Here is a 27,666-nt window from a genome sequence, read left to right as displayed (position 1 = left end):
ACATTTAGCCTTGGGTTACTGCTATAGCTGCAGAGCTACCAAATACTTGGAAGGGCAGGTTTCAGGAATGCCATTTCCTGTGACACACCTGAAACAAGCTGACGGGATGGGGCTGCCTGGTCAGAGTGAAACACAGAGGTGCGTGCAGAAAGTGAACTTCCAGCACTAACACTGCCTCATGGAGGCTGACTGTCGCTATGTGATGCTGAGGAGAAACAGCAGAGCTCTTGCTGATGCAAAAGGGGTGGAGATGGCACCAGATGAGCAATGTTCAAACCTTCAGGCTGACAGAGGAAGTGTGTCATACAAATGTAACACAGACTTTGACCTAAGAACGAATCCTATACCATTTTTAACAGCTCAACTGCTAAATTGGCTTACGCTAATTTTAGAATTGATTTGCCTGTTTTAAATACAAAAGCCAAATAGTGGCAAGAAAAGGTATACTGACCGGCAGAAGGAAATCAGACTGGGGTTAACAGGGAGAGCTGGCTAGCCTCAGTTGCCTTCTGCAACTGCAAAATAAAAGTAAATTTCAGATATAACGAACATAAGAATCCTCCTGGCAGTTTTCAAATGCAAATACTCAAGCCCCACCCCTAATGATTCTGATTCCATTGGCTTGGCAACCCACCCCCTAGATTTTCTTTCCCTAGCTTTATTGAGACCTATTTGATATATTATGTTTCAGTTTAAAGTGTACAACATGATTTGATATACAAGTATATTGCAAACTGATTTCCACAATAAGTCAATTGACAAATCCATTCCTCACACAGTTACCATTTGTGTGTGTGTTGACAACATATAAGATCTCTTAGCAAATTTCAAGTATACAGAACAATATTGTTAATTATAGTCACCATGCTATACATCACATCACCAAAACTTCTTCATTTATAACTGGAAGTTGGCACCCTTCTACTGAAGTTCATCTGTGGACCAGTGCTGAGGCAACTTATGTGTGACAGTGGAATTGGATGTGGAGGAAGCTTGGATCATGTGCTTCCCTGGGCCTGTTACCTAAGATTTATCCTGAATACAGGAGGGAATACTGCCAAAGACGCCCACCTCCCCTCCCCAACCCCCAGAACCTGTGTACTCTTCCAATCTGCTTGCTGACTTTTCCCTCAAAATTCTTTTAGATTCTAACACATCATCTAGTATTATTCTCATTCAGAAAATGAGGAAGCAGACTCAGAGAGGGGTTATAGACTTTTCCTAAGTTTACATGAAAGCTACATAATAACAGAAGCAGCATTCAAAGTCACTGTGTGCTTCCCCACTTTCCCTCCCTCCACCTCTACATTGTTTGGCCTATAATATCTAATATCAGCTAATAATTATTGAACCCCTTCCATGTATCCCATACTGACTACATTATTTAGATTATTATATTTAATTCTAGTAAATATTAATAAAAATGAGAGCCTAAAAGTTATTTAAAATATTTGAAAATTTTTTAAATTAAGAATCTCTTTTAAAAAAATTATTGACATTATTACAGGTGCCCCCATATTCCCCCCACCTCTTCGCCCACCTCCAGGCAGACCCTTCCCTCCCCTCCCTCTGGCCCTTAACACACTATTGTCTGTGTCCATTTAATTAAGAATCTTAATATAGCAAAAGAAAAAGGTTTAACTAAAAAAGGAACTCTCATTCTGGCCAATTGTTGATGGAATAAGATCAATAAGAATCTGCCTTAGGCAGCCTTTAGCCTTACTCAAGAAAGTCTCTTCTACCCCTACCTCCACCTCCCCAAGCAGGCAGACTTTCCCTAAGATCAATAAGGAAGGGGAATCAAGAAGGAAGAATTTGAGCAGACATTAAGGCTCAGAGGCAGATGACTGGAGAGAGTCAAAGACTCAACCAAAGATACTCAGAAGTAAAATTTAGGATTTTGTACAACAGCTCTACATGGCATTCTATAAAATTTGTAAGTTGAATGTAATGATAACTAATATTTATTGTGTAAATAGTTACCTTTTTATTAAATTTATTGGGGCAACATTGGTTAATAAGATTATATAGATTTCAAGTGTCAGAGCACACAGCAGGAGCTCTGCTTCTCTGAGTTGTTCTGAGTGGCTGTGAGTCCTCATATTCTTCTAAATTCTCCTATCTGACTACGCCAGGGCTGGTTGTCCTCGAACCCTGCCCACTGTACTAACTGTTGGGAACCGAGTCCAAGTTTCTCCTCTATCCTCTGCTTACTAGACAACCGGTGTTGGGTCTGAGCCCCTCTGCCTGAGACTGGACCTCCTATGATGCTGAGTTGTAGATGGAGAAGCCATGAGAGGTTGTGGGTGTGTAAGAATGAGTCTTTATTGCAGAAGCCAGTGGCCATATAGCCACCAGACAGAACAGTCCTCATAGCAAAGTCCATACAGGCAGGCAGCCAGACACTGGCTGGTGAACATATATCTTTCCTATGAAGCAAGCTTCAGTCTCTGTACCCACAGTTATTATTTGAGCAGCTGCATACTGCCTCCTAGACTCACCACCTCACATCGTAGCACTACTGAGCTTTCCGTCCGGCTCAGCAGCTTCTCCTGTCTCTCCTGCCCAGCTGCTCTTTCTAGAAAACTTCTCACTCCATCCTCAGCTGACTCCAGCCTATTCCAGCTAACTATCAGATCAGTAATGTACTTTTATACCATTTAGACAAAGAAGGCTTCATGCCAATAGTTACATCAATCATATAGGCTACTGAAGGGCACAGTGTGCCATGTGTCCTTGCACCCGCTCATGGTACCTTGGCCTGATTAGGATTCCCAGGCTCAGGGTCCTTGAATATTCCATTTAGGCACATGCCCAGATGGGCCTTTGGTCATTCTGGTGTATTGATAACAAGGCCTCTGTGCTCCCATCAGCCTTGATTATCCAGGGACCTGGCACGGTTCCCACATCAAGAGTACATTTCTATGATCCATGATCTGTATATTGCATTGTGTGCCCACCACCCAAAGCCAATCATCTTCCATCACCATATGTTTGACCCCCTTTGCCCTTTACTATTGCCACCCCCTTCCTTCTGCTAGCCATCATATTGTTGTTTGTGTCTATGAGTTTTTGTTAGTTTATTTTTCTCATCTATTCACTTGTTGCTTTCCCCTTTACATCCCACATATGAGTGAAATCATATGGCTCTTAACTTTTTCTGGCTTATTTTGCTTAACATCATATTCTCAAGGTCCATCCATGTTGTCACAAATGGCAAGAGTTACCTTTTTATTTTTTTAAATGTACAAGTAAATTAAAGTAACCTCAGGTTTTCTTAGAGCAGTGGTTCTCAACCTTCTGGCCCTTTAAATACAGTTCCTCATGTTGTGACCCAACCATAAAATTATTTTTGTTGCTATTTCATAACTGTAATGTTGCTACTATTATGAATCATAATGTAAATATCTGATATGCAGGATGGTCTTAGGCAACCCCTGTGAAAGGGTCATTCGACCACCAAAGGGGTCGCGACCCACAGGCTGAGAACCGCTGTCTTAGAGGATTAGAAGAAAAATATATTAAAGCACATAGAACAGTGCCTAGCTCATTGGGGGGTGCTTCAGCACAGGTGAGCTGTTCTAATTTGACAGGACACAAGGGACTCTAACAGCCGTGCCTAGGCTATTCTAATAAAACTTTACTAACCACCCAGTGGCAACTGCCACAAAGGAAGGTGTTGGGGAAATATGATTAAAATCAAAATTTACTGCCAACCCAGGAAACCTCTCCACAAAGGTAAAGAGAGAGAAAACAATTTTATTACTGAGTAAGCATTAAATCCGAATGTGATGCTCATCACAGACAATCTGCTAAGAGATTGCAAAGACAAAAAGAAATCTCTCCTTTTTATGTAGCCAGGCAGACACAACCCATTACATAGTTATTCTCAAGATAAAGAATAACCAGTCCTCAAGGAAGAGGACTTGGCAACTCCATCTGTCATGCATAGTTCACCCTGAATTCACCTGGCAATTGAGGTGACTGTTTGTGTTAGCTAGCTGGTTTTTCCAAAGGAAACAAATTTCTCATATCTTCCCGATGGGAGAAAGCTTTGGAGCCAGGCACCCTTTGAAGTGAGCCCCTTCCCAGAAACTGGGAGATAGGAGTGCTATCTCCTTTGATGATTATATTTCCAAGAGTTGGTTCCCAGATCCTTGAGAAACATTCTTGGGTCATAATACTGATAAGGGACTTTAAAAGGTTTACATACATTTCAAAGGGACAGAGAAGAAACTTAAATGTTTTTCTGAAATAAATCCTCTAAGAAAAGAGAGGAGAGTCTCTTCCTATATTTTCAATAGGGAGAATTAAGCCTCTTATTTTCAATTTGTATTTGCCTTTATGAAGGCAAATATCTGGCGGGTGTTTAAAAATCTCTCTGGTATCCTTTCCAGACATGTCAATTATTTCCCAATGAAAAAACAAAAACAAAGGCAATACAGAAATTAGAAATTTCCAAAAAATATATGGGTAGTAGAGGGGATACACATCTATTTTTATTAAGCTACAAGAGAGAACTGTTGCCTCTGAATAGGGTAATACTATTACCCTGAAAAAATACTAAGTAGGCAAAATGTTAAGAAATAGTGTTCTGTCAAGGGCTATATAAAAGTCAAGTACTGACTTCATAATCATCACACGAAAACCTTTTGAAGGACATTATTATCGGTGCACCCATCAAATTGGGTGAGTACATCATGTTGCTTTAACATTAAGACCTGATTGACTGTTACATCATCACCTTTGTTCTTGGCACCACGCTGCTGTGATTTTATGGGTGTTGTTGCTCTCCTAAGAAATGGCTACATTGCAGAAAATAGTGATTCCTGTAGACATATACTTAGAAGGTACTCTGGGACCCGTCATGATGAAAGTACCTTGTAAAGGTAAGATATTGCCACCATTAGGAGTGAGATCTAACCCTGGACGATGTCATAAAGTTAATAGTGGGAGTTAAACCATCATCGTTTCCAAGTATTCCAGCCAATATGTATTCTTGTCATAGCTCAAAAAGCATGGGCTGTCATTATCCGGTATTTGCCCACAGACCATGTTTTTCAGATCATAAAAGCACAGGACACTATAAGCCTGGGTTATTCCCATCAGGTAATAAATTTAAAGTTTTACCCTTTAGCCATATATATATATAAAATTTTGCAATTCCACTTAAAATAGGGAAATAAATAGTAGTGATGCAGTAAACTTTTTAACACAATACTTTGATTTTTATTAATGCCAAGTATAATAAAATGACATTCATTTTACATTAATAAATAACTAAACTTCATTTAGTTTCTCATTATTTTTAAGTCAAAAGATAAACCTTTGAAGTTTTACAAGACACTATGCCCAAAACAATATTGTGCCTAAAATAATGAGGTTTTATATTGTAAACTAGTCTTTTTCATTTTTAGGCCTCATCATGATAAAGAGATCAGAAGTCTTCTAGTCATAAAAAGGCAAAAACTACAACAAACACAGGTGACCTAATAAAAGTGTGTACAGGGCAGGATTGCCAAGCTACTGACTGATCTACAAAGTGATAGTTCTGTACCTAGTATATTACTTTTCTGCCTTCCCCAGCTACCAAATACAACTCCGACCCAAGATTGCAGTGTTCAGCACTTTGTTCATAGGTTCTTGGAGCTTTAAATACCACCGGGGTTCTGTTGAATAAGTGCATTCTTTGTTTCCTGCTGCCTGCTGGGAATGACAATATTCAAGCAGGGCTAGATGCCTATGACAAAGCATTTCAAAGGAAGAATGATTGCTTATAGCAGCGGTTCTCAAACTGTGGGTCGCGACCCCTTTGGGGGTCAAAGGACCCTTTCACAGGGGTTGCCTGAGACCATCGGAAAACACATATATAATTACATATTGTTTTTGTGATTAATCACTATGCTTTAATTATGTTCAATTTATAACAATGAAAATACATCCTGCATATCAGATATTTACATTACGATTCATAACAGTAGCAAAATTACAGTTATGAAGTAGCAACGGAAATAATTTTATGGTTGGGGGTCACCATAACATGGGAACTGTATTAAAGGGTCACGCATTAGGAAGGTTGAGAACCACTGGCTTATAGGAATACCTGTTCATGCTCCTGACAGGCTGTGGCTGTTTCATGAGTGCCCCTATCTGACCCTTGCCTGCTGCACCTCGTCTACACCTCAGAGCCTGCTCTGCAAATCTGCACTCATTGCTTATCTGTGTCTGTAACTCCCTTTCCACATTTCCATTCCCGACCAATTGACATGAGTCATTTCAATGTATCCAAATTGTTCATAAGTTCCAGCTCATCCTAAGGCCTCCATGTGCATGTTTTTTCATTCAAATGTGGACAAAAACTACTTCTTGGGCAGAAAAAAACTTCCTAGTCAATAAAGTTGCATTCAAGCTGCATAGTAGTATCTATCCTTAGAACAGAAAATGACATCCTGACCACTCAGATTCAAAATTCCATTTCTCAAACTCCTGATCCTCCCTGAGGCAGTATAATGCTCTAAGAGGATGCACTTGGGATTCTGATAGGCAAGGGTTTGAGACCCACTTCCACAAAGAATTATCTGAATGACCTTGAATAAGACACTATCTCCCAGCCTCAAATCCACTCATTTGGTAAAATAGGGATACTAATTCATGTCTACCTAATAGAGGTGTGAAGATTCAAGGAAAGCACTTAGCTTTATAACTTTGTAAATAGCTTTAAAACTGTTACCTGCTGTTATTAACATTACCATTGAGTAGCTCAATGAGTGCCAAGTAAAATGGATAATATCTCTTGTGAAATTTAACTCAAAAATCTTAAAAGCAGAAGACCTCAAGGACATTTCTGACCATCATAGAACTATGTGCATGAACTTATGATATTCCCACCCAGGTAGAATCTCATTACCTTCAGCTGGCACAAGCAAAGAACCATCCTCATTTCTTAACAGAACCTTACTATTCTTTGTGAAAATCCAGCCCCAGATCTGAATAGCACCTCCCTAATGAAAGGACTACCATACATGCATTTCTCCAGGGTGTATCCATCAGGAAGACCCAAATACACACAGTCCCATTATGCCAGGACCCACCTATCCCAGTGGGACCACATGGTCTGTATAAGGTCTTCTTCTAGGTTTTTAGTGGATTCAGGTGATCTCAGATCCACCACAAAGACTATCTTGAGACCTTGCTTCAGGGTCAAAAGCTCATGGTAAGATTCTTATCTATAGGTACCCAATCTCTGGAAATGTATTTGGTGCAATGAAAACTGCCTGTTCAGCACATTAATCAGAAGGTAATTCAATTACCCTGGTTATATAGGCAGAGTCAAAGAGCAGGGGGAACTCTACAAGCAGCCTCACACTAATTAACTTCAGAATAAAATGACAGAAACTGAACCAACATCATCCAAGGGATTGGCACCCATGAAATGCCTACAGAAAGGGAGAGGAGGTTGTTTAAGGTGGAGTTTCCCTATAGCCTCAACACAAACCACAGAAACTTCAGTGAACTGACTACACATTATCTCACCAGCTTCATCACTCCTAATCCCTCCCCTGCACCCTGCAGTCTAGGCTTACTGAATTTATGAGGTTCCCTCTCACACCCTGATACTATGTTCCATCATCACTTCCCATCCCTGAACAATCTTTCCCTATTAACATTCATACTTTTCCTTTGGAACTCAGCTGGAGCATCCCCATCCTACACCTTCCCTCTAGCATAGCACTCAACATACTGTATTGTGATTGCAGGTTTGCATGTTAGTTTTATCCACTAGAATTTAAGCCCCTGAGGGCAAGAACAATAAAGTTCAACACTTGTACATGGTGGGCTCTCAAAAAATTGCTTTGATATCATGAATAATGCTATTCTTAATATAAAGTTTATTTTTCATCTATTGTATTTAATTAATAGCTACTGATTTATAAGAAAATTATAAGTTTTACATTATTTTCTTATCTTGTTTCTAACTAGTTTCCTGAAGTTACTTATTAGTCATAATAGTTTTAACTGCTTCTCTTACATTTTTTTAGACCAAAAACTTTTATCACCTGATGTTGCCCTGTATGCTAAAAGATGGCAGGTTCAACACCTGGTCAGGGCACATACCTAGGTTGCAGGTTTGATCCCTGCTTGAGGCAACTTGATCGATCAATGTCTCTCTCTCTCTCTCTCTCTCCCCCTCCCCCCCCTCTCTCTAAAATCAATTAAAAACATATCCTTGGGTGAGGATTAAAACTATGAATAAATAAAATAAATGAAATTTCTATCACCAGAATATGATTATATTTTAATCTTCTATTTTCAAACTAGAGGCCTGGAGTATGAAAATTCATGCACTGGAGGGGGACTGTCCCTCAGCCCTGCCTGTCCCATCTCACAGTCTCAGAGCCTTCAGGGGCAGGAGGCAACCTGGTGATCAGGGGAAGGCAAAACCCTCATCATACCTCTGCTGCTGCCACTGCCGCCAGCGCAAACCTCCGCCGGCCCTGGTTACCTGAGCCTCGGGCTAGACTGGGGGACTCCAGACACAGGTGCACAGTAAGGCTGGTCCCACCTGGGGACAGGCCCAGCCTTGCCGCATGCCTGCCACCTAGGTGGGGCTGACGGGACTGGGTGCCACCATCTTCTGGCTGTGGGTGCTGCCATCTTTGAAGGTGTGACAGTCAATTAGCATATCCCTGCCTTATTGGCTGTGAGTGCCACCATCTTTGAGGCCAGGGCAGTCAATTAGCATATTCCCTCCTTATTGGCTGTGGGTGCCACCATCTTTGCAATGGTGTGAGGGTTAATTAGCATATTCCCTCTTTATTAGATAGGATATTGGTATCTATTATTTCTATTTCATAATTGCATTGCCCATAAATTCAATAATATAGTAAAAAAATAATGTTAATTTCAGAGTCCTGTTTTATTTCTGATTTTAGGGCAATCACTCCTATTTTTTCATTAAATGTGATGTTGGCTGTTAGTTTTAAATAGTTAATTCAATTAAAAGTCAGAAATTTTTCAAAATAAAAAGCCAAAGCTAGTCTCTTTAGAACAAAATTATAAAATTAACATAAACAGATAGTCAAGGTAAATCAAGCAAATGAGAACAAAGAATGCGAAGGGAGATATTAATATTAAACAAAGCAGGCACTGAAGTATTTTATTTGCACATCTTTCTTGGACATGGAATATTAAGTTACAGTTTTTTACCAGCAATTGTTACTAAAAGTATTTAGGGATTTGGGGTTAGTGGCTTCTAAGAAATCTTTTGTAGTGACTATAAAAAAAAGGAAAGACTCAGTTTGGGATTGTAAAATAAGCCACAAATTTAAATTTTTGTTTACACTGTCCAGAATCTAATTTTAAAATATGGCCTTTATTTTATATGATTAAACAGTTTTCATAGAGGATATGCCACTACTACAAAAAAAAAAAAGGACAGAAATGCTCAGCTGTTTGATATATGTCCCTAGGAGTTGAAGATGATGAGATAGAAGCTGAGCTTCAAGGTCATGAATTTCTTACAGTGAAGGATTTTTATGGGAGTACTGTTCTGTTCTCTGATAGTAGATATTTGAAGGCCAAGCCTGTATTTTATTCTTCTTTGCATGACAAGGCCAGCACAGAGGGAGTCTTGAGTTCTATTACCAAACTCCCTCTCTTGCCTTAACCTCATTCTGTCTCACATACAAGAAGAGGAAGGTAGGCAGAAGAAAAAGACAATCTGACTATATGATTGTTATTCATTCTATTTCAATGTTTGATACCGCTCCTATCCTACTGTAACACCCCACTTCTAAGTCTTAACTTTGATTCACCTCTTGCTTATCTACAATATGCCTTTTAGTAACTTTATTAAGAAGGATGCCTAGGGAGTATGGAAGATGGCAACTGGTAGGTCAGAGGTGAGGGAGAGGGTGTGAGTGAGTGAAGGAGTGAAAGGGGCGTGTGTGGACATGTGTGGTGTGTGTGTGAGTGAGGGAGGGACAGTTAAATCCGGCAGGAATATCAGAGGCTGGCGGACCAGGCTCTCCTGGACAGGGAGCACCTACCACTGCTGCGGGCACTCCCCAGGCTGCGGGGCTTGGGCATGGAGCACACACCATCTTGAAGGGGAGAGTGGCCTCCTCCATGAACTCATTAGCACCACCACCCAGACTGGCCTTGGACTCAGCCCGCGAACCTGCAGCCACACCAGCCAAAGTCCTGATGCCCCACCCTCAGACCTGCATTCCCTAGAGTGTCCACCTCCCAGGGCGCATGGCTCCCACAGCAGTAAGTGGGACTTGCCCCTCCCTGGCTGCTGACCTCTGGACACCACAGTCAGACAGTTCCAGCGCACAGGCCTCCTGAGCCCACCGCCCAGACAGGCAGTTCCCAGGTGCCTCTGTGACCCCTACTGGGCACACTCATATACAGTATCCAAACAAGGTGCACGGCCCCAGCAACAGAAACTGGGGCTTCCACTTCCCTGTCTGCCTGCACACAGACACTACAGTCACGCAGCTTCAGCACGTGGGCCCCTCTGAGTCCGCTGCCCTGGTAGACAGCTCTCAAGTGCCTCTGTGAGCTGCCGCTGGGCACATGTGAATCCAATGAAGGGCAAAAGGCCCTGGCAGCAGAAACTGGGACTTTCCTCTCCCCATCTGCCTACCTACAGACACCACAGTCATGCAGCTTCAGCGTGCAGGCCCCTCTGGGTCCACAGCCCCAAAAGGCGGTCCCAGGTGCCTCTGTGAGTCCCCGCTGGGCATGTGAAAATCCAACCAAGAATGCAAGACCCCGGCAGCAGAAACTGGGACTTCTCCCCAGCTGCCGACTGCCAGACACCACAGTCAAGCTTTTCCAGCTGCAGACCTCCTGAGCCCCAGCGCCCCTACTGGTGGTTCCCAGGTGTCTCTGTGATCCCCTACTGGGTGCACTCATATCCAAACAAGGATGCATGTCCTGGTAGCAGAAATTGGGACTTCCCCTTCCCTGCCTGCCTACCCACAGACACCGCAGTTGCGCGACTTCAGCACACAGACCCCTCTGAGTCCACTGCCCGGCAGAAGGATTCTGGGTACCTCTGTGAGCTGCCACTGGGCATGTGCAAATCCAATTAAGGACACAAGGCCCAAGCAGCAAAAACTAGGACTTCCCCCCTCCCCGGCTGCTGACTGCCGGACACCACAGTTGCACCTTTCCAGCATGCAGGGCTCCTGAGCTTTGCCGCCCTGAGAGGCGACTCCCAGGTGTCTCTGTGACCCCCACCCCCACCCCGCCCCGCCACTGGGACTGCTCATATCCAAACAAGGACCCATGGCCCTGGCAGCAGGAACTGGGACTTTCCCTTCCCTGGCTGCCAACCTCTGGGCACTGCAGTCACGCTGATCCAGCGCACAGGCCCCCTGAGCCCACTGCCCAGGCAAGTGGCCCTTGGGTGACTCTCTGAGCCACCACAAGGTGCGACCCCAGCTGCCGGCATCCAGTCCCCATGGTAGCATTGCCCCAGCACACGGGCTCCTGAGCCCACCACCCCAGCTTACAGCTCCTGGGCGCCTCTGTAAGCCACCACTGGGTGTGTGTATCCAACCAAGGGCACACATCTCCTGAAACAGAAACTGGGACTTCTCCTTACCCCTTACCCGGGGCCGGCGGCACTCCACAATCACTACAATCCAGCATGTGAGCTCCACGAGCACACACCCCTAGCAGATAGCTCCTGGGCCACTCTGTGAGCTGCCACTGGGCATGTGCCTCTCCAACCTGGGGCACATGGGTCCCTCAGCAGGATCCATGACATCCCCCTCCTGGCTGCCTACCTCTGGACACCTTGCTACACCCAGCAAGGCTAACATTCAAAATTGAAGGTGGAATCAGGAGCTTCACAGATAAAAAAGGGGTAAGAGAGTTTATTACCACCAAGGCAGCAATGCAAGAAATGCTAAAGGGACTGCTGTAAAAAGAAGAAATAGAAAGGCAAGAAGGAACATAAGCATAAAGAATAAAAATGGCAACAAACAAGTACTTATCAATAATAACATTAAACTTAAGTGGATTGAAGGCTCCAATCAAAAGATATAGGGTAGTGAATGGATAAGAAAATATGACCCATGTATTTGCTGTCTACAAGAGACCCACCTCAGAACAAAGGATTCACACAGGTGATAGTGAAGGGATGGAAAAAAATTTTTCAGGCAAATGAAAATGAGAAAAATGCTGGGGTACCAATACTTATGTCTGATAAAGTAGACCTCAAAGTAAAGGCCATAACAAGAGATAAGGAGGGCGACTTCATAATACTAAAGGGAGCAATTCAACAATAGGATATAACTCTGGTAAACATATGTGCACCCAATACAGGAGCACCCAAATAGATAAAACAGCTTCTGGAAGTTATCAAGGGAGATATCAACAGCAATACAATCATAGTAGGGGACTTAAATACCCCATTGAAACCACTGGATAAATCCTCTAAACAAAAAAATCAGCAAAGAAACATCAATCCTAAATGACTCACTAGATCAGAAGGACTTAATTGACATCTTCAGAAAATTTCACCCCCAAGCTATGGAATATACAGTCTTCTCAAGTGCACATGGGACATTTTGAAAGATAGACCATATATTAGGACACAGACAAAGTATCTTCAAAGTCAAGAAGATAGAAATCATACCAAGCATCTTCTCAGATCACAATGGCATAAAATTAGCAATCAACTACAATAAAAACAATGAAAAAAAAATCAAACACTTGGAGGCTAAATAACCCAAACAATGATTGGGTTAACAAAGAGATCAAAGAAGAAATTTAAAACCATCCTGGAAACAAATGACAATGAAAACACAACAATCCAAAATCTATGGGACGCAATGAAAGCAGTCCTGAGAGGGAAGTTCATAGCTCTACAGGCCTACCTCAAAAAGCAAGAAAAAAAAAAATGGTAATAAGTTATCTAACCCTGCAACTTAAAGAATTAGAAAGAGAGCAACAAGAAAAGCTCAGAGTGAGCAGAAGGAAGGAAATAATAAAGATCAAAGCAGAAATAAACCACATAGAGACCAAAAAGCAATACAAAAGATCAATGAAACCAAGAGCTGGTTCTTTGAAAGGATAAACGAGATTGATGAACCTCTAGCCAGGCTCACCAAGAAGCAAAGACTGAGGACCCAAATAAACAAAATCAGAAATGAAAGAGGTGAAGTAACAACAGACCCCACAGACATACAAAGGATTGTAAAAAAAAATACTATGAACAACTCTATTCCAACATGTTCTTTAAATATCAGTACATGATGTTGGTTTTCTGAAAAAAGAAATTTGATGCAAACTTATTTTTATTTCTTTAGGTTATATGGCTGGATAGGTGAAGAAATTTGATATTTTTTACTGGAATAAGTCTAAATATAGCTTTCTTTTCTTTAATTTCACATAGATTATGGTAAAACTTCATTCCAAAACTTAGATCTTCTAGTTCACAGAAGTTTATTTATCCCGCATTAATTTTTCTGTCTTACTCTACAAGAAAGCATATACACTGAGTGTCCAGTTATTATGTCCACTGCCGGAAGCCGGTCCATCCTTTCTGCTTGACACAGTCGCTGCAGGAAAGAAACATCTGCACAGCATATGTTTCAAGGGACCTGGCATATATAGCATATTGTTCTTAATATGTTTGCTCTCCTTAGTGCCATGTGTTTTAACCAAGGTCACCTCTCTGAGAAAGGTTATTTCCTCAGGTGGGGATTTTTCCCTGAGGTTAGGGAGGGGATACAACCCTTTAATTAAGTGCCAGGCGAGTAGTTAAGCTACATAATCTTTACTCCCTGGAATGGAGATAAGAAACACCCTAACCTTTGTAATAGAAATTGACAGGATTAAAATCGGCTGGTATAAATATGGATGTAACAAGACAATAAACGTCAGATCCTAACCAGAACCTAGCCAGAGAACATGGCAAAAGATCCTGGACAGAACCTGGCTACAGAACTTCACTGGAGAACCTAGACAGAACATGGCAAAAGAACCTGGATAGAACCTGGCTAAAGAACCTGGTGACTGAACCTGGCTGGAGAACCTGGAGAACCTAGCTGGAGAACCTATCGAGAGAACATGGCAAGAGAACCTAATACCAGAACTTCGCTGGAGATCCTGACCAGAACTTGGCTGGAGATCCTGGCTAGGCTGCTGATCAACTGAAGGCTGTCTCCGTGTCATTCCTTCTTTGCCAACTCCGTCCACACCTTTGGGGACCCCTGGACCCGCTGGGGTTGGACCCCAGCAGTCCACCTGATGTTTGTAAGCAAATTAGTTATAATTTCATGCTGAAGTTGCTAGAGGGCCAGACCATTACCAACAGGGAAACAGGTTGTTTACCACCACAGTAGAAGTGATTTTTTTCCTGAAGATATGGGTAAACAATGCGATTTAACAGCCTTTGAACATGGGATATATATTATTATGAGTGGCCAGGTTATTATGACCACTCCATCAGTACTTCGTTGGGCCACATTTTGCCTTCAATACTGCAGCGATTCTTCTTGGCATTCACTCCACAAGATGTTGAAAGGTGATGAGAGGAATCTGACACCATGCCTGATGAATAGCACTGTCCAGTTCTGTGAGATTTGATGGTTGTGGAACCAGCTGCCTGATGGCTCTTTTAACTTCATCCCACAAATGCTCAATTGGATTGAGATCTGGTGATTGTGGGGGCCACCCAAGCAAGGTAAAGTCTAACTTGTGTTCTTGAAACCATTCCTGCACAATAGGAGCACTGTGGCATGGAGCATTGTCTTGTTGGAAGAAGCCATCTTCATTGGCATACGCCATCAACATGACAGGATGAACCTAATCAGCAACGATACTTAGGTATGTTGTGCTATTCAGATGTTGCTTCACATGAATTAAAGGGCCCAAATCATGCCAGGAAAACATGGCCAAAACCATAACACTGCCCCCATCAGCTTGGAGGGTTGTGCTCATGCATTTGGGGTGCATGCTTGCTTTCATGCTGGTTCCACCAAATTCTCTCTGCCATCTGCATGATGCAACTGGAAACGTGATTCATTGGACCACATGACTTTTTTCCAATGCTCGACTGTCCAATCCTTGTGTTCCTGTGGGAATTGGAGACATTTTATCTTGGTAACTGCAGACAACAAAGGTGTTCAAACAGGACTTCGGCTTCCATAACCCATAGGATGCAGTGTACAGCTAATTTGCCTACAAATGTCAGGTGGTCATAATAATCTGGCCACTCACGTTCAAATATATCCCACATTCAAAGGCTGTTAAATCGCATTGTTTACCCATATCTTCAGGAAAAAATCACTTCTACTGTCGTGGTAAACAACCTGCTTCCCTATTTATAATGGTCTGGCCCTCTAGCAACTTCAGTGCAAAATTATAGCTAATTTGCCTGCAAACATCAAGTGGTCATAATAATCTGGACACTCAGTGTATATTCATAATACATAATTTAAAACTTGAATTTCTATACCTTTTTTTAATCTTTTACCATGTTTATATCTTCATTCTTACCTTTTGCATTATGATAATAATCCTCTGGTTTGTCCCCCATACCATAGTCTAATTTTTTTACTAAATGGAAAGATTTATCTTACTTAGTGCAAGATTATTTATATAACTAGAGTCTTGATGCATGAAATTCATGCAAGAGTAGGCCTTCCTTCCCCGGTTCCTGGCACCTGGAACCCGGGCTTCCCTCATAGCCCCAGCTTCAATTGGAAGGTCATCTGGAAGGAGATCTGGTCTAATTAGCATATTATGCTTTTATTATTATAGACTAGAGGCCCAGTGCACAAAAATTGTGCACTCAGGGGGGGAGGGGGGGTCCCTCAGCCTGGCCTGTGCCCTCTCCCAGTCTGGGACCCCTCGGGAGATAATGACCTGCTGGCTTAGGCCTGCTCCTGGGTGGCAGAGAGCAGGCCCAATCCCTAGGTGTAGCCCCTGGTTGGGCTCAGAGCAGGGCTGATTGGGGAGTTGGGGCGCCACCCCCTGTCATGCACAGAGCAGGGCGGATTGGGAGGTTGCGATGCTACCCTCAGTCACGCTCAGGGTAGGGCCGATTGGGGGGTTGGGGCACCGCCCCCTGTCACACTCAAGGTAGGGTCAATGGGGAGGTTGCGGCGCCACCCCCTGTCATACACAGAGCAGGGCCAATCAGGGGGTTGGGGTGCTGCCCCCTGTCATGCACAGAGCAGGGCCGATCAGGGGGTTGGGGTGCTGCCCCCTGTCATGCACAGAGCAGGGCCGATCAGGGGGTTGGGGAGCTCCCCCCTGTCACTCACAGAGTAGGGCTGATAGGGGAGTTAGGGAACCGCCCCCTGTCACACACAGAGCAGGGCCGATCAGGGGGTTGGGGCGCCGCCACTGTCACACTCAGGGCAGAGCTGATGGGGAGGTTATGGCTCTACCCTGTCACACACAGAGCTGCAGGGCGATCAGGGGGTTTGGGCGCTGCCCCCGTCACACTGATCTGGTGCCAGGAGGCCTCGCGGCTCCACTGATCCCGGTGCTGGGAGGCATATTACCCTTTTACTATATAGGATAGAGGCCTGGGGGCTGGCTGGTTTGCCCTGAAGGATGTCCTGGATCAGGGTGGGGGTCCCCACTGGGGTGCCTGGCCAGCCTGGATGAGGGGATGATGGCTGTTTGCAGCTGGTCACACACCCTTCAGGGTGGGGGTCCCTACTGGGGTGCCTGGCCAGTCTGGATGAGGGGCTGAGGGCTGCTTTCAGGCTGGTGGTTGTTGACTAAAGTTCCCAACCGCTCCTTTTTTTCTTTTTTTTTTTTTTTATTCTGGGCCAGCTTTAGCTCTTGCTCTAGCTCTGAGGCTTCTGCTGCTGATTGCATTCTATAATCGAAACAATGTATAACTCCAGTTCTGAGATCCCGGCTGGCTGAAAGCTGGTTTCTGGGGTTTTGTTTAGCTTCTATATTTGTTACAAAGTTTCTTAGAGTTGCAGCTCAGAGGCCGGCAAGTCAGGCAGGGAACGTTGGAGTCTGCAGTCACTGGAGCAAGCAAGCCTCATGTTCACTTCCAGCTGCCTGGCTGCCGGCCACCATCTTGGCTGACAGTTAATTTGCATAAGGATATGCTGATTAGCCAATGGGAAGGGTAGCAGTCGTATGCTAATTACCATGTTTCTCTTTTATTAGTGTAGATTTTGTCCCTAGTGTATTACAACCTTAAGCATTAAAAGAACTAGCTTTATTTCAAATTCTACTTTGCTATTAAAATCACAGTCTTTCCTTTTGTATTTATTTCTTTAATAGATTGTTTATTTGTTTGCTTGCTTTTTCAACCTCTTTCCTAGGATGGGGGAGAAATCCTCAGCCTTATCTTATTGGAAGTGTTACTAAAGGTGTGTTTTATTCCTAAATGCTTGAGATGATCAACCATCCCAACAACCAAGTAGTACATATTGAGCATCTATTATGTCTCAGGGACTGTGCTAAGTATGTGTTATTCACTGGTGAACCAGAATGACATGGTCCCAGCTTACACTCTAGCAGCAAGCATGGTGAAGCAGAATGAGTCACACTGAAGAGAAAGTATAGGGTATTTGCTATTGAACTTATATATTAAAGGATTGGATCTAAGCTAGATTTGGGGAAAAACACCTCCCTCAAGAGGTGACACTTAATTAGGTTCAGGATAAAAACTAAACAGGGGTTAACAGTTAGGAAGTCAGCCTGAAGCAGGGGATGGGAAGTACGAAGGGAAGGGAGGAGAGGTGACCCAATTAAGGAGACTCACGCACAGAAAGCTGGCATAAGAGGAGAGAACATAGCAACCTCAAGGTACTAGATATTCCCAGATGGTTGAAGTTTGTAGTGTGAAGGGTCAAGCAGAACAAACTGTACCTAAAGTACAAGCTGTGGCTTCAAGTATCTGTTGGGGTGAAAAGAGCAATGACATGATGTGAATACCCCAACCCTGAGATTTTATAAAATGATCATATCTTAAATCATCCAGTACCAACTGAGGAAGGTTGAGTTATAACCCAGAATTTTCCACAGATGTAATTCAATATCTTACCTGGAAAAAATATCGTAACAGTTACCTGGAAAAGTCTGTGGCCAAAAATAACTCAAGACAAATGAATTTTAATCTGTAGATGCTCAATAAATATTGGTTGGTTGGTTGGTTGTCTCCAAATATATAGGAATGGAAATGCTAGCAATTAAAATATATCCATAGGTTGAATTTTAATTTAATTTCCACACTTGTCAAAGATCTTTAACTTTAACATAAAAACAAAACGTGGTCACAACCATAATATATGCACATTTAACAAAGGATTAAGAGAAGCTTTAAGTCTTTCAACAATCACAATACTCTATCTTCAATGGCTCACAAGGATCATTGAGAACAAAAAAGAAAGATGGTCAAATGTCAGCGCTTTCTTTACAAACATGAACTGTGGCTGCCAACAGTGTGATTCATTACAAGTAAAATCAAAGACAATTTGGGCTAAACACAGCACCTGACTATCAGACTAATCCTCCCTGTGCTAGTGACTTACTGTGGGATGCTTGTGACTCCACTTAACCTCACAGTGACTCCATTCCCCAATCTATAAAACAGGGTTAAGAATTTTAACCTACTGTTCAAAGGTAGTAGGTGAATTAGCTATAATAATTAATTAAAAACACAAATCGTGAGAATGTTTTAGCAAGAACTATAATTTCTCATGTAAGAAATGTGAAATTCTTTTCTAGAATTGTTTCAAATGCTTCAGCTAATAATTTATAAGAATAAAAAATACATAACGACCTTCCTTTTCAGTGACTGAAGATACTCTCTGAGTCTTGGTGTGTTTTTTTTTTTAATAAAAGCTTAAGTTTTTTTAGGTATAAAAAATGACTTTGATCCTATCTCAGTTCAGTAATTCAATGGATGGCAACTCAGGCAAGAAGATTTAAGAGCACTGTCCCCAACTTACAAGACTGCACTGAAAAATACTCATTTAGCAGTTTCAGAGTTACCTTGACCTAGAATTTATGCCAGAAACAACAAGGGCATAAAGATAAAACGGCTTTGGCCCACTAATCAAAATAAACTTATCCTAGACAAATTTACTGAATAATATGGGCTAGCCAATTCAATTGTCTACCCAAACTTCACAGTTGCAGGAGTATAAATACCATACACCTAAATACTGTTCCTAAAACAATTAAGCTTATTGTTTCTCCAGAAATTGGGATAACAAGCAAATCCTGAAGTTCATTGTCCAGCACTCAACATAGCAGTTACTAAATAGTCAACCTGCATTTGTTTTTTACAGAACTATTCACATTCTCATCACAAGTGGAATGTTTAAATGCTGGTGTGGAGAGCACGTTAAAACAAACAGTAACAGGACTAAATCTGCACCACACATATCAGTGTTAACCTGGCTAACTACAATTTATTAACACCACAGATAGTTAATAAATTAAACTATTGAAGTTAAACTGCTTGGGGTGAGAGGAGGATTATCTATAACCTGGCTACACAGTTTCCCTTCAATTTTCAAAGAATTACAACTTCATTGTATGACATGACCACATTTTTCCACCAGAGTACAAAGGATAAATCACGTTGTGTATAATAGGGGTGGGATCCCAGGACAGAAGGGTCATAACTTTCATCCCCAGAAGGGATGTGAACCCTTTCATTTCGTGATAGAAGCAAGTGAGCAGAACAAGGCGTCTACCTAGCTATATGGTCACAGGTCTTGGAGAAAGTAGGTCAGAAAATTCCCACAGTAGCAGCTAGTAAAACAGTGTTTGCAAGGTCACAAAATGATACCACTTTCTATTGTCCTCCCTTACAATTCACAAAGAGAGAGAACTACCCAATTTTACTAATGTAATATGTCCTTCTGGAGATATTCCAAACTGTTGGTGAAGGTTTTTCCAGTGAGAACTTGACGGCCGCTGCAGGGGTCCGAGTGCGCACAGAGCTCTGCGGCTCCCGGGTCCCTCGGCGCCCCCGTCCCCGGGGCCCCAGCCCCGCAGCCTAGGCCGCAGCGGTCTCGTCCTCGCCTGCAGGCCCTGCCGCCATGAGGGTGAAGATTAAGTGCTGGAAGGGCGTGGCCACTTGGCTCTGGGTGGCCAACGACGAGAACTGCGGCATCTGCCGGATGGCCTTCAACGGCTGCTGCCCGGACTGTAAGGTGCCCAGCGACGACTGCCCGCTGGTGTGGGGCCAGTGCTCCCACTGCTTCCACATGCACTGCATCCTCAAGTGGCTGAACGTGCAGCAGGTGCAGCAGCACTGCCCCATGTGCCGCCACGAGTGGAAATTCAAGGAGTGAGCCCCCCACGACCTGGGGTGGACTGAGGACTGGCGCTGTGCTGTTTTCTCAGTCACGAAGTTGACACTTTTATCCAATGAGTAAAACTCATTAAACTGCCTGAGCCTTGAAAGAAAAAAAGAAAAAATAATAAAATAATAAAATTAAATAAAAAATTAAAAAGCACAAAGAGTAAAAGAACTGGATTATTTTCAAGTTGTTAACAGAGATGTAACATTCCTTATTTTTAAAGTTTTTATCCTTAAAATATGTTAAAATATGGTTTTTAAGTTATAAAGTGGTAGGTTATCTATATAATAAAAGCCTAAGCTACCATTACTGCAGAACAACCAGAATGACCTGTCGCTTTGATGCGCACTGACCACCAGGGGGCAGATGCTCAATGCAGGAACTGCCCCCTGGTGGTCAGTGCACTCCCACAGCAGGAGCACTGCTCAGCTGACCAACCCGTCCCAGAGGCCCATCAGCCCAGCAGGCAGCCACTCACTCCCTCAGTAGTCCTGCAGGTCCAATCTCTGGAGAATGGGCCAGGCACTAGCAGATCAGCTTCCCCTCCCTAGATGCTCCACAAGGAAGAAACGATATAAAAGCGGCCACCAGGTTACTCCTGACAACCTGCGTGAACATCAGCTGGATGGATCTGGAACGCAGGCCGGCAAGGGTGTCCCACCACTTGCCCAAAGGGCTGATCGCATCCTGGTCCCCCCACCCCCTTCAGGATGGGCCCCAGACGCAGGGCTCATGGCTGGTGAGTGCCACTGTGGCAGTGCCAGCCTCTCCCAATTGGGACTGACTGGACATGAGCCGGCTGCAAGCACAGCGGGGCTGGAATGAGCGGGAGCAGCAGGCAGAAGTGGCAGGCAGCATTAGACTGCCAGTTTCAGCCTGATTCCCGCAGGGACCCCACCTGTGCACAAATTCGTGCACTGGGCCTCTAGTGTGACCATAAAATTCTGGATTGCTCTAACTGTCTAGGTATGATCATTGTTTCTAGAATAGCTAGAGGTACACTGAGGGAAAATTTGAAGTGGAGTAGTATTAATCATGAAATAATATTATATTCTTGTTATTCAGGCTAGATATCCAAGAATAATGAACATTTTAAGAGAAGTTGAAAGATTTGGATTAGTGTGAACTACTCATAAAATTTAAGGATGTAAAATAATTCTTTTTTAATAAAAATAGAGCAACCTGTCTACAGGTTCTCAAATAATACAGATGGTCTACATTGGCATAAGCCTATCTTCTACCTATATTTCAGAGATGAATTCTTATAGTCACTGGGCCAATTTAAATAATATAAATGGATATAGGTAGTCAAAACAGAAAGTAGATCAGAAAAGTTTCCAGGTACAATATTAAAAATGAAATTAGCATATGATGAGATTGTCTCTCTGCTTCAGACTTTATCTTCTGTCCTCAGAATAGCTAACCAGTGATTTCTGAGGTCCCTGCTGCACTATTTATTAGAAAAATATATCCAGATGAAGAACCTTTTAATTTTGCTGAATAATGTTTGACTGTAGTTTCCACCACATAAGTGTGAAAGTGTGTTAGCAAATATGATGGAAATGCTCATTAGAACATTAAGGCAATGTATTTAGTGCAAAATGAACATGAAAATAAGCATTACAAGTGCTGGCACATTGAAAGTTCTTAAATCATACTGCACACTTGAAGAGAAATGTGCAACACATGTTATTTTCTATATTTACACCATGATAAATACACTATTTTTAAAAAATATTTTTTATTAATTTCAGAGAGGAAGGGAGAGGGAAAGAGAGACAGAAATATCAAGGATGAGAGAGAACCATTGATTAGACTGCTCCTTCACACCCCACACTGGGGATCGAGCCTGCAACCCAAGCATATGCCCTGATTGGGAATATAACCATGACCTCCTGATTCATAGGTTGATGCTCAACCACTGAGCCACACCGGCCGGGCTAAATGCATTATTAATTTGGATAAAAATCTAAATCTATTGATCTCCAATGAATAATAAAAAACAATTGGAAATACTAAATAAGAAGCAGGCCCATTGTACAACGATTTCTAATTTCTATTTTAAATTTCTAATATGTACTAAGAAGAGATTCTACTCATGAAAATCAGAGCCTGAGTCACCCTCTGTCCTGACCCATGTGAATGCCTAAATTTTCAAGTTCAGTTGCCAGTGTGATGGAAACTGAAAGCCGTGCCTCTCCTGCTCCATTCCCACATGCAGACTCAATGACGTTCAAAAATGTGCCTTTCTAAAGAAAACAAAAAGGTTTTGTTCTTTACACATGGAGATGAAAACTAAATTCTGCCACAGAAAAGATTAAATATTAAAATACTGTTTCCAAAAACTTCATTATAGATGCTACTTGTTTCACTATTGCAACTAAAGTAATTCATAGCAGAAAGGCCTTAATCTTAACTTTGAGTGTTCTCATTGCATAGCTGTGGGTTCAATATGATGGTTGTAGGGGTTACAATTTTGATTCCAAGATTTACTCAAAGGTTTCAGTAAGCCATTATCATGGGTATGGTGAATACAATCATATATTTTGGCCAGTGCAATCTAAAAAGGAAACACACTGTCTTGCCTCCCTCCTTTAAATTAAACAGGTTCAACCCTTTAAAGTACAAAACTTATCAGTGGAACCCAATGAGTTCTTTTTTAAATATCAATGTGCTTTTAAATTGTTTTTCATGTAAATATATATTTTTTACAAATTATTTTTTAAAATTTTTCAATTACAATTAACATTAAATATTATATTAGTTTCAAATATATAGCATAGTAGTTAGACATTTATACAAAGTGATCCTCCTGATAAGTCTAATTCCCACCTGGCACCATACATAGTTATACAATACTAGAGGCCTGGTGCACTAAATTCATACATGGGGAGGTGTCACTCAGCCCAGCCTGCACCCTCTCCAATCTGGGACCCCTCGAGGGATGTCCAACTCCTGGTTTAGGTCTACAACTGGAACTGCTGGCTCCCAACTGCTTGCCTGCCTGCCTGCCTGATTGCCCCTAACTGCTTCTGCCTGCCAGCCTGATCACTCCCCAACCACTCCCCTGCTGGCTCAATTGCCCCCAACTGTCCTACCCTGCCAGCCCAATCACCCCCACTGCTGTCCCCTGCCAGCCATCTTGTGGTGGCCATCTTGTGACAATATGAGCATGGCCATCTTGTGACCACATGGGGCGGCCATCTTGTGAGGGTGTGACAGTCAATCTGTATATTACCTTTTTATTATATAGGATTATTGACTGTATTCCCTATGCCGTACTTGACTACAATGTGTTTTTTATTTTTTTTATTTTTTTATTTTTTTAAAATATATTTTATTGATTTTTTTAAAGAGAGGAAGGGAGAGAGATAGAGAGTTAGAAACATCGATGAGAGAGAAACATCGATCAGCTGCCTCTTGCACATCTCCTACTGAGGATATGTTTGCAACCCAGGTACATGCCCTTGACCGGAATTGAACCCGGGACATTTCAGTCTGCAGGCTGATGCTCTATCCACTGAGCCAAACCAGTTTCAGCATACAATGTGTTTTTTAAAAAGTACTATCATAAGTTAGCATTCCATCTTTCTCCTTTAGCACATATTTATGGAATGAATTTCTATTCATTATAAAATTTTATAATTTTATTACACTAGAAGCCCAGTGCACAAAATTCGTGCACAAGGGAGGGGTCCCTCAACCTGGCCTGCACCCTCGGTGTATGTCCAACTGCCCTCTCACAATCTGGAACGCTGCATGTACCAGTGACCTACTTTTCATACAGGTGAAAGGCATCTTGCTGTTGGGCAAAAAAATGGGCAGCTACATTTTTTCGCCCTGATTATAAAAAGTAGTACATAACATGATCCTTCTGAGGCAGTAGTACCATTTTCCCCATCCTATGGAATGGAAAAACTGAAGCAGAGAGAAGTTAAGTAATTGGCTTTGTCACACAGTTATAAGTGTCAGAATCAGGGCTGACCACAAAATGGGCAAGCCAGAGTCCATGCATGTTATCGCTGCATCAGCCTGTTTTTTCAGTGTTAGAGTAGCCTTGCCAGGTTTTAATTTTTAAATCTGAGAGATTGTTCCTTATATATAGGGTAGGGTCCCTAGGCCTGGCCAGCAATCGGAGCTGATCTGTGGGGCAACCAGTGGGTGAGGCGATTGGGGGCCCCTGCTGGCACCCGCCTTGGCTGATGGCCTGGCACCACCTGCTGGCCAGCAGCCCCCCACCAATTGCTTCTGCTAGTCACCCACCTCCGCGAGAGATGACCGGTGGGGCACTCGCTGGCTAGCCCCATCCCATGATCGCTGCTGCCTCTGGTCGCCTCCTTCTCGAGGGGCAGTGCGTGTCATAGGGGCCTGTCATTCCACTGGCCATTCCACCATTTGGTCTATTTGCATATTAGGATTTTATTATATAGGATTGCCAGTTGCTACAGATACATGTCCATTATCTCCTCTATGCAAGGAAATGTATTAGAGGTAGTAGTTTTCACAATAAATTGGCCAGTTCCTTTCTCTTACATTCATATCATCACCTACCTATAAAAACCACTTAGAATGTTCACACAGTGGAAGCCAGTCCTTCACACTTCTAGAATTATAAATATGTTCATAAATCAGAAATCCTTAGTAATAACAACTACTCTTTCTGGAACATTGTGACAGTCAATTCACTGACCTTCTCTGCCCCTCTGGACCTTGCTGACTTCTATGGACTGCATGACCCAAGCTCTGAGCCCTTGGCCTCTAATTCAGTTTGACCCATGGGACTATCCAAAGGAGATAAGAAGGAAGAAAGAGAGAGGTCTGGGACTTCTTCATTCCTTCCCTGCTTCAGTGAAAGGCTCTGGCAGTGGCTGCCTTCTTCCAGGGCCACGACTTTTCCACAACCTACATAATCTCACCAGGTTCTGATAATGGCACCCTACCATTGCTAGTCTCTAGTTGCTTCATCATCCCTTCTTTGTTCCCTTCATTCTGCCCACACTTCCAAACAAAGTCACTTTACTAACATCTATAAATAGTAATCAGATATGGTAGGCATAATTCTAAGATAGTCCTCTCGTGTGCACACTGTATATAATACCCTCCTCTTGAGAGTGGGTGAGTTTAGCCTAATCAAGTGAGCCCTTTAAAAAGAGGATCTAGGGGTGAGAGACAGAAGAAGTCAGAGAGATTCAAAGCTGCAGCAGATACTCTCCTGAAGGTCATGAAGGAGCCAACTGTCCTATTATAGGAAAGGCCATAAGGCAGGGAATGGCAGGCAGGCTTGAGGAGCTGAAAGTGGGACTGGCGAACAGCCAGCAATGAAATGGGGACCTCAGTTCAACAACCACAATCAGAAGAAGCTTGCAGGAGGATCAAGCTCCAGATGGCAAAGCCTTAAGTTCAGTTTTGTGGGATCCTGAGCAGCAGACCTAGCTAATCCATACCCAGACTTCTGTCCTACAGAAATGGAGGTAATAAACGGTTGTTTACATCATTATTACACAAATATGCCATATCAGTCGATTAAATAAAAATGCTAGTGCTTTGCCTTAATAGCATAACTTCATGTAATTAAATATATATATGTTTATATGTATATGTGTATATGTATTCCTTTTATTTTTCTTACCTTTTCTCATTCAAAAAAGTAATTCAAGTAGCTAACCTAAGTTTCCATATATTTTATAGTTCAAACCTTTCAAAGATAACCACTCCTAAAGTTTGTCTGCATCAATGAATTTTGTATTGTCTTTAAAACTGATTTCTGAACTTTGTTTGAATGAATTATGACCCTAAATATTAGAAAATCTTGTCTTCCTTAAGCATCTTGATAACTTGCAAGTTGTACTGTTCTGGTTCAATGTGTTTTTTCTTTCCTCCTATTCCTGTCACTGTTTCAAAATTAGGTGAATGGCTGGCTAACTCCTTTCATTAATCAAATAATATTCTTCCTGTGGTTTCAATGGAGTAAGTCAAGTTTCAGAAACTAGCATGGATACTTAGAGTAATACTGTTCCGGGACTCCAAGAAATGAAGGGCTCTGTGAAATAGGTCTATATAAGTCAGAGCCCACTCTGCATAATCACAAGCTCTACTGCAGCTGCAAATAATGGATGTTTGAATTCTAAATCATTCCTTCAATTATCAGAGCTGTCACTCCTGCTCCTTGGCATTTCTCTGCCTGTGGGGGCCCTGACCAGAGTATGCCAGAGGTTAAAGGCCCATTTGGCTATGCATGCATGCAGGCGAGGACACATCAGTATTACTATGTTAAAGGCCCCTTTGCCCTATGCATGCACAAGGGCTATGATTCAGCAGTAGCAACATACATACTGTGCAAGTACACCCTTATATAACCTGCTTATGTTAACGTAGCATGAGCGTCACTAATTGGCAAGAGGCCTCTCTTGTTTGAGCCTGTATACTAGGGCCACTGACCAGCCAGTTTTTGGCTGCTTTGCTCATAACGAAGCATGTCCCACCTACCTACTGTCACTCATGTGTTCTTCCAATTTCCTGCACCCAGAGGTGTCAAGTCCCTGGCTGAGGAACTTGCTCCTAACATTGCCTCAGAAAAATCAGAGCCATTAATGCTATTTCTTCAAAGTTCTCAAATTCTTAATAACAAAATTTTTTCAGAGAACAGAAAGTTTTCAGGAAGCAGTGATTATTGGTGAATGCTGAGGTAAGGAAAGGTCTCTCTTTGTAGTATATTCAATCTCTCTTTCTCATCCCTCCCCTCTCTCCCACCCCACCGCCCCCGCATCAGATCTTTCTCCATAAAAATTTAAACATCCTCAGGTTACTCTCATTTTTAAAATAAATCCTCTCTCACACCCATATGGACCTTTACCTCATATTCATTTCCCAGCCAAACTCCTGGAGTTATTCGTATTTACTTTATCCCTTTGCCCTTGACCCATTAGTTTTGGCTCCTGCCTCCATTGCTTTACTGAAATAAAGTTCCCAATGATCCCATTGTTAATCCAAAGGATGTTTCTGTCTTTGTTTATTTACTATCTCAAAAATATTCTTCTTGAAATCTCTCTTCCTTTGGCCTCTGGACCACACTCTCCTGGTTCCCCCACCCACTCAGCTGCTTTATCTCATTTATTTGTAGGCTCATTCTGGTCTACCAGCCACTAACGATTAACAAAGAGAGAAGACCTAGAGTTGATCTTTGAAAATCATCTTTGGAATCCCCTTCTTCAAGTCTGATTAGTTTTGGCTTTAAAATAGCTTCAAATCCATCTACACCTCCCCATTGCCATTAACATCCCCTTTCATCCAAGCTATAGCAGTCTTCTAATTGGTGCCCCTTTTATTTTTTAATTTTTTTATTCCTCAC

General features: G+C 42.5%; 1 pseudogene; it reads left to right on the top strand.

Moving 5' to 3' along the window:
* Positions 1-20,054: 20,054 nt before the first annotated feature.
* LOC139005502 (anaphase-promoting complex subunit 11 pseudogene) lies at positions 20,055-20,309 on the top strand (annotated as a pseudogene).
* Positions 20,310-27,666: the final 7,357 nt, after the last annotated feature.

This window comes from Myotis yumanensis, unplaced genomic scaffold (genome assembly GCF_028538775.1).
Source record: "Myotis yumanensis isolate MYYU_CA2020_CCGP unplaced genomic scaffold, mMyoYum1.0.hap1 SCAF_1, whole genome shotgun sequence".
Taxonomy (NCBI): Eukaryota; Metazoa; Chordata; class Mammalia; order Chiroptera; family Vespertilionidae; genus Myotis; species Myotis yumanensis.
This window is presented reverse-complemented; position numbering and strand designations above follow the sequence as displayed.